At 42.6% G+C, this 10,709-nt stretch overlaps 1 protein-coding gene and 1 long non-coding RNA gene across 7 annotated transcripts in view; one reads left to right on the forward strand and one right to left on the reverse strand.

Annotated features, from left to right (window-relative positions):
- LOC112550885 overlaps window positions 1-607 on the reverse strand; it is a 2,375-nt gene extending 1,768 nt beyond the window's left edge. Inside the window, exon 1 of the long non-coding RNA XR_003094948.1 lies at window positions 321-607. This is a non-coding gene — a long non-coding RNA (uncharacterized LOC112550885). The remainder of the gene's footprint in view (window positions 1-320) is intronic.
- The window catches only part of PLXNB2 (plexin B2), a 351,969-nt gene continuing 341,260 nt past the window's right edge, over window positions 1-10,709 (forward strand). For 5 of the 6 annotated variants that reach the window (XM_025208550.1, XM_025208549.1, XM_006027363.3 and 2 more), the window contains exon 1: window positions 1-55. The gene's annotated coding sequence lies outside the window, so the exon portion shown is untranslated. The remainder of the gene's footprint in view (window positions 56-10,709) is intronic. The other variant, XM_025208551.1, reaches the window with a different exon arrangement.

Consider the following 10,709-nt stretch of genomic DNA (forward strand, 5'->3'; position numbering starts at 1 on the left):
GGGGCGCGGCGGGGCTGAGCGCGGAGCTGTCGCAGCCCGCGCGGCTCCAACTTGGGTAAGTTTGTGCTTCTCCCCCCGCCACCCCCAGCAGATTATCCCCGTTGCCTTCAACAGGTGGAGCTGCGGCTGCGGGCCCCGGGGTAGGGGGTCCCCCTCCCCCGGCTGCGTTTCCCCGGGGGTCTGAGTGGGCTCGATTCCGAGCGGCGCTGGGAAAGCCTGAAGCTTTCCCTCCGGGGGCAGCCGGCACGGAGGAGCTGTGCCCAGGGAGGTGCGCCGTGCCCCGTAGCCGGCCCGGGCTGATGGAAACCCGCCTACTTCACCCCTGGCGGGGGGAGCTCGGGGCTGAGCGCGGCTCTTCTGGGAAAGGCAGCTGGAAAGTTTGTGTGGAGCTCTCTGCTCTGTTCTGCTCTGCTGCAGCTCCTGTGGGTTACTCGCGTTCACTGGAAGCCGCGAGCCCGGGAGGCTGCGTGTTGTTTGTGACTCACAGAAGTATTTGCTCTGGAAGCGCCCACCCCCTGGGCCTGGCCGGGCATGGCAGTGACTGTGCCCTTTCCCCTCGTGCGAGCCCGCTGGCAGCAGGGTCGGCTTCCAGGGCAGGCAGTGACAGAAAGGATCATTCAAGTACTTTCTGGGTTAATAGTTGGGAGCAAATATCCCTTAACCCCCCACCCCTCCTCCCCCAGAAGAGCTGTGAGCTTATTTCAGCTTTGAAATCTGGTGGCAATTACTGCTCCTCCCTTGTGAACTACCTGGCCCTGTTGCTCTGGTGTTACTAGGTGTGAATAAGAACCTTGTTTTGCCTGGTTGCTTTGTTTTGTTTTGGTTTTTTTGCTTTTGAAACTCAAAATGTTGCCTTTGAGGGGATGGTTCCCCTTTCTGCTTGTTTTGTTAATCTGTTCCCAGTTGCCTCCATCATCTAACAGGTAACGCATTCCAGAGAAACGTTACCCATTTATCCTAGTGCGTCGTCAGGTTTAGAGCAAGGTAGAGAATGTGGTGATGGTGGTCACTCCCTACTTGGTAACATAGGTTACTAACCAGTGCTGCTTCTCTTTGGGTGCTTGTCACAGTTCCTTTGAGGAAATCACCTCTTCCAGGATGATCTCTACCCCGGCTTGCTGATGGGTCTTGAGGTGACTAAGGAGTCCAATCCTTGAGCCACAGACCTGTCCACAGGAGTTGCAGGTCTTTCCACAGGGGAGGGGAGGCCATAGGCCAGGATTTCTCTCCTTTTCCTTCCTCCACTCTCACTTCTCTGTTTCAAGGGTGAGACACTTTACCTCAGAGCAGGCAGCCACTTGGTTGAAGTTGTGGTGCCACTGGAGTCTGTCAGCAGCCAGCTCCTCCCAAGAAGCATTCAAAATACAGGGGGGGGCTGAGCCTCTCATAAGAGATGAGCCCTCCATAAACTCCCCCATAAGAGACAAGAGCCCCTGGCCTGCCCCACACCTGCAAGGCTTTTTCTGCCTGGCCCCCCCCCCCCCCCTCCAGCCGTACATGGCGCCCCCCCCCCCCCCCCCCCAGTCAGTGTAATTCGAACCCTGCTCCCAAGTCTTGATGAAATGCTAATGTTGTCAAAGCCAGAGTTTGAGGAAATGCTAAGGTTGTCAAAATCAAAGTTGACCTGAGGGGTCTCTTCCTTTCTGTTCCCAGGATGGAAATCTCTCATCAGTTCTCTGGGATGAGAGTTGCGCACCAGGGTCTGGCTAAAGTAGCTTGGGTAACTCATTACCAATGTACTTGCAGTGCCTAGTGTGATTATATACTTGAGAGGCAAGGATTTGAGCGTGATTACATATGCATGTGGAGCCATTCCTTTGCTTTGCGTGCCTTCGGGATTGTGAGTGAGCCAGATTCTTGTAAATATCCAGAGTGCCTGCCCACAAGAATGGAACTGACAGCAGAGAGCATGGCTGCAACCACAAGCCCAAACTAAGCTGACAGAGGAAATCTAGTCCTTTGCTGGCTTGCCTTGAACTTCCCTTTTTGGTGTTGAGGGCTCTGAAGGGCTGTGTGGCATCTTAATTTGATTTGGTATGAAGTACAGATTAGTGTGGTGTTTTTTTAGAAAAGCAGATGGAAAGCATATAAAACTGAAGGGAGAGCATTGCTTGTTGAAGTTTGGATGGGTAGTTCTAAAAGCTGGAGCTTTCTACATAGCTATCTTTTGTGATGCTGGTCAGTCTGTAAGTAAGAGCTGCTTCAGGTTCACATACTGTCGCTGGTGTCTTACTGAGTAGTAAAAAAGAATTCATGCAAATCTTTAGGTACTTCTGATAACGTATTCTGAACAAACAGATATGTCCTCCCTGTAAGACCTGACAAAAGCAACATAACTGTACTAAGAACTCTCAAGCACCTTAATGTAGACTTGTTCCAACCAGTTTTCCTAATAAATAGTGGTTCATGTTAGTAGGCAGTATGTGCATGTTGCTGCAGTGTATGCTGTGGGTTTTCTCTACAGTGAGAGTGTAAATGCTACTACTTGCTTGCTATTTTGGATCAATTTATGTATTTCAAGAAGTTGGGAAACAGAAATGAATAGCTCTTTGTTTTAAATTAATAAAAGCATGCTGGGAGTTAGCAGGTAAGCAATGCTTCTTATTTTCTAGAAAGCCGGAGCAACGACTAGCTCAGAAAGATGTTAAATAAGGAAATGGTTCAACTTCTACTGGATCTTACCTTTGACATCTATCCTGTTGAAACTTCAAGTTGTTTTTTTTTAAAGGGGCAGGCACAGGATTTGTGTCTGGTTGAAATAATTCTAACCACTTAAGATGTTTTTAGATTGAATAAATACACAGCTTTACTTCAGCATTTTGAAGGCATTTTTAAATGTTAATAGCTTGAAGTAATGAGAATAGGTATTTTAAATATTGAATTCTCAATAGACAATGTAACAAGCTTAAATAGAGGTTTGCTATATTTGAAAGATTGCCAGTAAACATTTAGTGGCCACATTAACTGATAGTAAACTAATTGCTACGCTTCTGTGACTGTCATTTTCCTTTTCCCATTTTTCTTCTTCAAGCAGGCAGTTCTATAGACAGGTAATGAATATTCACTGAAATAAGTTGGCTTTTTCTTTTGTGCAAGGCTTCACCTCTAATGGAAAACTGAAATTATGATTCCAATGCACAGTTGATTAACCATGCTTAAAATAAGAACAGCAATCTTTTGGGTTCTGATAGTGAGTCAAAAATTAAGCACGTGCATCAGGTTCTTTAGTATTTTAGCTTTAAATCTTCTAAAAAAAGAGAAAAAAAAGTAGAACTAGCATTTGTAATTCTCTCTTTCTTTTGTACCAAACTTGGACTTGTTAGTTTTGTTTTGTTTTCTAAGCTGGTCCTGCAGGTTCTCTAATGCACCACTACAGAGTTGTAAGGTTTGACTTTCAAAGACTTCAAGTAAAATCATGTTAAGACTATTTTCCTTGGGATATTGAAAAATGAAAATATATTTGGTATAATTAAATTTGTAGGGGTTTATTTTATCATCAGAAATCCCTTGCGGTCAAGGATGATTGTCTTCCATGATTGTCTCATCTGTGGGTCCAAAGAAGGCTAACGAGGCTCATCTGGGATTGACAGGCTGTTGCAGCTTGGGCACATGTGAGGTGGGTGGCTCTGGGTTCTTGGTTTAGGCTATGACATGCTGTTTCTGCTGCGCTCGTTTTTCTGTCTCCTGTTATCATTGTAAGGTTTCAAAGTACTGAGATCCTTTCAGCAGAGGGAGTCCTGGCTGATAGTCTCCCACAAGCTGATATCAATGTCATATTTTTTCAAGTTGGCCTTGAGAAAGTGCTTCAAGGATATTCTTTGCTCTCCTTTTGAGTGCATGCCTTGACTGAGCTGGGAGAATAAAACTTGCTTCAGGAGAATGGAGTCAGACATCCAGATGAAGTGGTCAGCCCAGCCAAGTTGATGTCAGATGATCATCACTTCAATGCTTGTGATGTTTACATGCAAGAGGATGCTAATGTTGGTGTATCTATCTACCCACTGGATTTGAAGAAGCTACCACTGGCACTGTTGATGGTACTTCTCCAGGGACTTGAGGTGTCTCCTGTATGTTGTCCATGTCTCAGCTTTGTACAATAGAGTGGGGATTATGACTGCTTGATGAACCGTGAGCTTGGCTTTGGATCTTATGTTGCAACCTTCAAACACTTGTTTCCTCAGGCATCCAAAGGCTGCACTTGCACATTTGAGGCAATGTTGGATTTCTTTGTTGATGTCAGCATTTTGTGTGAGATAGCTTCCGAGGTGCAGGAAATACTCAGTGCTCTCCAGAGTCTCACCATAACTCTGAATTACCAGGGCTGGGTACTGCTTGCTAAGAGCTTGTTAGTGGAGGACCTTTGTCTTCTGAATGTTAAGTGCCTGTCCCATTTAGTTGTATGACTTGGTAAGACATTAATGATTGCCTGAAGGTCTGCTTCCAGGTGAGCACAAACTGCAGCATCATCAGTGTACAGGAACTCAATAATTGAGGTTGGGGTTTTGGTTTTGGCTCAGAGTTGACTGAGGTTGAACAGCTTACCGTCCATTCTGTAGTTTAGCTCCACTCCAATTGGAAGGTTGTTTGTGGTCAGATGTAGCATTGCGGTAAGGAATATTGAGAAGAGCGTTGGAGCAGACACGCAGCCTTGCTTAACTTCTGTCTTAACCTCAAAGGGATCTGTGATAGATCTGCTATTGAGAACCCCTGCTCTCATACCATCCGTGAACTCCAGGGGATTTATTTATACTATAAGCAAATATTAGGCCAGTTTGGACTTAACAATGCTTTAATGAGCTAATGTCAAAATCAGTGAGGTCAACTGAACAAGTAATTTTGGAGAACATGTAGGTATATTTTTAAAATCTAACATTTGGATAGTAAGGGTTCTAAGCTTGTAATGTTTACTCTATTAAAGCTCACATTGTCAAGTGGCAACAATGATTGAAGAACAGTCATCTTAAACTATTGGTTGTTTGTTTTTAGGGTATAGAGAAAACTTTTCTAACTGTAAGGGTAGTTAAACACTGGGAAAGGTTGTGGAATTAGTCAGACAAAAGTGTTTTGGGGATGGTGTAGGTATAGTTGATCCTGTCTCAGAGTAGTGGATTGGACTAGATGACCCTGGCATCCCTGATGTTTGTGACTTCTGAATGGCAATTGCTTACTGACTTATTAACTTATAAAATGTGCTCCCTACCCCACACTTCCCCCCTCACAGACTTGTTAAGCTGGAAACAAACAAATTTATGAGCTTCCTTCCATTTTTCTGTCTCTTTTCTTCTGTCTCTGTAAACCTTCTTCAAAAAAGGTGGATGAGTGGAATGAAGTATTTTTATCCAGATATTTCTGAGATGCCTGTATTGACTTCAAACTTGGAGTTCAGTTTCTGAAATTAAACTTTTTTCATAGCTAGCATATCTTTAATTAGATGCACACTGATGCAGCTAGAACCCAAATTGGACTTATGTAAGCGTTGTTGAGTTTTAATGTTACTGATATCGGTACATTTCTGTTGTGAAATTGCAGTTTCCGCAAAGCCAGAGTTGGTGTCAGATCCGTGTGATGAATATCTCCGTAATGTATCTTGGTTTGTGGAATTCCAAGGTCTCTGGTAGCACAGATGGCTGGCATAGTCCCTCCAGTGCATTCCAAGTCTGTTCCTGTGTTGCTTCACTGATGTGTTTAGCCTCCAATTTTCTGTCTGTCTGGGTTCATGCTGGGCACACATCCCCTCAGCTGAATCAACTTGTCAGTATTAAAAATGAATTGGAACTACTCTTTCCACATATATGGGGTCAAAATGTGCTAGCTTAAAAGATCTGTGTTTATAATTAAAATCTTGTTGCTAATCCCCTCATTCTTCCCTTTGTAATTGGCACCCCTGTGTTATGGTCACTATCGAATAATAAAATGCATTTTGATAGTTCCCAGTGAACTAGTCATGTAAAACGTGACCGTGATAGCTGGTGCCTGAATGTGTTATTACTCTTTGATCTCAGGGCTAAATTATGAATGCTTAAAGTAATCTGAAATTTTTCCATACTATTAAGCATAGTAAATAAATTTCATTTCTAGGAACACTTCATATGACAATACTTGGGGCTAATGACACTTGCCAAGCCTCTAGATGGATAGGTTCCTTCAGAGCTCATAACAAGACAGGCTGCTTACAGACATGAAAAAAACAAACAAACAGTGCTTTACTTTCAGCTCAGCATGTCCCTGTGCTGATTGCAGCACATGCCCAGAGAGGCATCATGTTAGTTTGACCCAGCTCACCCAACGTCTGTATAGATCATGCACTTCAGTGGAGCTTTTTGGTGCTTTTATCTAATAGCTGATTGAATCAGCTCTAAATAAAAATGCCAAAAAGCCTCTCTGAAGTTCCCAATCTATACAGATGCTGGGGAGCCAAGTCAAACTAATACTTTGCTTCTTCTGATAAAGCACTGTTTTGGGGGGGTTTTCACATCCGTCAATGCCTGTAAAGTACTTTTAAGTTTTTTCCATTTTAGCTATTCATAGATTCATAGATGTTAGGGTTGGAAGGAACCTCAATAGATCATTGAGTCCGACCCCCTGCATAGGCAGGAAAGTTTGCTGGGTTCAGATGACCCCAGCCAGATGCCCATCTAACCTGAATAAACCCTCCCCAATTCCCTTCTGTGCCCCCGTGATGAACTTATAGGCAGCCACAAGGTCGCCTCTCAGCCTTCTCTTGCGGAGGCTGAAAAGGTCCAGGTTCTCTAGTCTCTCCTTGTAGGGCTTGGTCTGCAAGCCCTTAACCATACGAGTGGCCCTTCTCTGTACTCTCTCCAGGTTATCCGCATCCCTCTTGAAGTGCGGCGCCCAGAACTTCATGCAGTACTCCAACTGCGGTCTGACCAGCGCCCGATAGAGGGGAAGTATCACCTCCTTGGATCTATTCGTCATGCATCTGCTGATGCACGATAAAGTGCCATTGGCTTTTCTGATGGCTTCGTCACACTGCCGACTCATGTTCATCTTGGAGTCCACTAGGACTCCAAGGTCCCTTTCCACTTCCGTGGCACCCAGCAGGTCATTCCCTAGGCTGTAGGTGTGCTGGACATTTTTCCTCCCTAGGTGCAGCACTTTGCATTTCTCCTTGTTGAATTGCATTCTTTTGTTTTCTGCCCACTTGTCCAACCTGTCCAGGTCTGCTTGCAGCTGTTCCCTGCCCTCCGGCGTGTCCACTTCTCCCCATAGCTTTGTGTCATCTGCAAACTTGGACAGAGTACTTTTCACTCCCTCGTCCAAGTCACTGATGAAGACATTAAAGAGTATCAGTCCAAGGACCGAGCCCTGTGGGACCCCACTGCTGACACCCTTCCAGGTTGAAACCGAATATGAATAATATAAACAATCTTAAAACTGATTAATATGTGTATCTATACGTTGTCTTGCACCTGATCAAATAGAGTTAATTTTAAAACACACTTGGGTTAAGTTGGTCCTGATTTCTGAGAGGAATGCATGGTATGAAGATCTGATTATGAACATACCAAGGATCTTCAGAATTAAGGCTAATAATTTGGTCCTCTTAGCAAAACAGAACACAAACCATGACTTCCTAGGACAAAAATGGAAAATACCTGACTGTACAAAAACAAAAAGACCTCTTGCTTGATGAGGTCCCCAAAGCTTAAGTCCAGAAATCTAACACATGCCACTTTTTTCTTAGTCATAAGTATAAGGATAAGTGTTACTGAGATGGACATATTTGGTAAATATTAGCCATTAGTTCCTTATGAAGATGACCTCTGTTAATTAAGCATTTTTTTTTTCTTTTTAAGCTATTTTATCTCTTGGTTTGGACCACAAAACAGCTAGGAGCTTTTTCTTTAGGTTATTTATTGTCCTCAGCCTAGGTATATTTGCCAAAGCTGAAAATCCAGTGTTTATTCTTTGTTCCTTAAATACTTCAAAGGATTCTTAATGTGTTTCCACAACATATGTTACATCTAGTCTGACATGACTAATATATTGTAGTGGCTGAATGAACTTGAGTGAGTAGAGACTTACTACTTGGCCTATTGCTTTTAATATTCAATAGGTTTTCCCCCTTCTATTTCCCAGTCCTGTGGGAGTAGTGAGTAAAAGAAAGAGCTTTGGAAAAACTTCTTAATATGCATTTTTAGTTCACATTAGCAGCGGAACTTTTTTCCTCTCATAAATTAACTAACAGTCCATGTAAACTCCTGTTGTAATCACAATGTAGGTACATCATTCTTAAAGGTGTCATTTACAAAGCCAGAAAATAAATTTGAAAGGACAGCTCTTAAGTTTGTTCTTTTTCTCTTTTTCACCCCATACAAACTAAAGGTCTAGGTCCAGGGTGGCCAACCTGCAGCGTCACCAGGGTGGCCAACCTGCAGTGTCAACCTGAGTGTCACCAGTGGCATGAGCAACCTGTGTGTGTGTGTGTGTGTGTGTGTGTGGCATGTGTTAGATCAGGGAGGAGGTAGACAGTGCTGGGAGAAGAAAGAGCAGCAGATCAGGCAGGGGAAGGGGTTTAGGGGCTTAATTAACACCACACTTGCCCAAAAGGTTGGTCCCTATTGACCCTTGGGTGTTTGAGCAGGGTGTTTGTTTGTTTGTTTTGCTCTTTAAAGGTGCTTCCCCATGCAGAAATTCCTTGTGTGGATAGATTGCAAAAGTTTTGTGAAGGTCGTTCCTCAGCAGTGTGTTCTCCCCTGTCTCCAAGTGTGGTGATGCATATATAGATTTCATGTAGGTTTCCCTGTTTGTGATTTTAATGACTTGTCAGGACCTGGGAGAAAATGTTAAGAATTCTGTGACGAATAATACTAGGTATGGTCTGTTCACTTGGCATTCAGTTGTGGAAAGGTCTTAAAGCATGGTTCATTGTGTATCAATCTGCATTCTACAGGTTTCCCTAACTTTATGTGGGTTCTGTATGTGCAAATTCACTCTTATGTGATGATCCTTTTTATATCAAAATTTGTTATATGTTTATAACATTCAGTTATAAACTCTTATGCGATCAGTGTGGTGGAAGCCCGCAGTCAGCAACTTTGTGCAGTGCATTGTGGGAGTGACACACACCAAAACATACTCTCCTATGTAGATCTGTGCTCCTCGCTCATTGTCTGCAACATGTTTCTGAAGTTGCCATCCCCATTATGATAGTGCCCTGTGCTTGTGTGTACTGTCTACTGTAATGGATCTGGGCGTCAGCACAGTTGAGGTCTTAGAATGTATCCCTATTTGTTATATTGTAAAGTGGGTTCCCTTTTATGCAAATTTGAGTTATGTGCTGTTTTCCAGGAATGCATTTATAGGAGAAAATGAGGGAAACCTGTACTTTTGGTAACAGCAGTTGAAAATGCAGTGTGACTCCATTAAAGTTATTCACAGACTTGCATTCATTGACTTTAATTCTGAAAGCAGTGTTAGATTGTGTTGGCTGACCTTCCATAACAAGCTGCTTCACTTAGCTTTCCCTTTATTATATCAACCAACTTGTCTAACTAAAACACATATTTAGAAAGCTGGATGGAAGACCACAGAGATGGAAAATGTATTACTTCCTTTGGTAGTTTGATCAACCAATGGAACATGCTCACTTTTTTAAAAGAACCTTATTGTATACAGAATTTCCCCCCCCTTCCCCTCCCCCCATAACTGAAGGTAATTAAATTGCTTCTCAATCCTTCTTTTTAATGAGTTCAGTCTGTAAAAAAAAATAATTTTTTCAGTGTAAAGCATCTTCTTCAGTTACTGATTCATTGTTGTATCATTCTTTCCAATTTTTTTCTACGTTCTTTTAAAAAAAACATGGATACTGGAACCCTCTTCCAGGATCTGTCTGAGGGCCATATCCAGAAGTAAATTATATCTATATTTCTGTTTGTTTCTCTCTTGTTTATACTTTGAAGGATTGTGTTAGCTCTTCTAGCAACAGCAACATGAGGATTCATGCTGAATTGTTGCGTACTGTGGCCCTTAGGTTCTTTTAACAATCGTTGGTTTTCATGATACAGTCCACTATTGTATAGGTATGTTCTTCATTCCTTGTTCCTAGATATAACTTTGCATTTGGATATATTAAAATGCATTCTGCTTGAATGTGTCCAGCTTCCTAAGTGGTTCGGATCTCTGTGTGACTGCCCTGTCATTTGTTGTTTACCATCCTACCAATCTGTGTGACCCACACATTTTATCAAATGATTTTTTTTTTTTTAATTTGCATTCAGATCGTTGATTTAAAAATGTTGAATAATACTGAGCCTAGTAATTATCCCTTTGGCACTGGAAACAATGTCATTTAATGACTGCATTTCTCACTGACATCTGCTGTCAGTTAGCCAATCCTTAATTCAAATGATATTAAAAAATTGGCAGTATGCAATCGGAATGTCATGCTATACAAAGTCAAATGCCTTGGAAAAGTCTAAGGTCAGGTCTAGAAGTGGATGTTGCATTCATTCTAATTTGCTGTACTTGCTGTGATTTAACTATTTCAAACTGAAGTGTGCTCACATAGCAAAGGTACTGTGCTTGTTAATCATTGTACCATGCAGCTCTGCCTTTGTTTGAACTATGCTCAGTATTCTGGGCAGAAATCCTGTGGCATAGTATTCTATTACTTGGTTCTGTGCTGTGATTTTTTTTTTTCTCTTGTTGTGGTATGCATAGTGGAGACAACAGGCATTCCTCAAACC

The sequence above is a fragment of the Alligator sinensis genome, unplaced genomic scaffold (genome assembly GCF_000455745.1).
Source record: "Alligator sinensis unplaced genomic scaffold, ASM45574v1 scaffold660_1, whole genome shotgun sequence".
NCBI classification, from domain to species: Eukaryota; Metazoa; Chordata; order Crocodylia; family Alligatoridae; genus Alligator; species Alligator sinensis.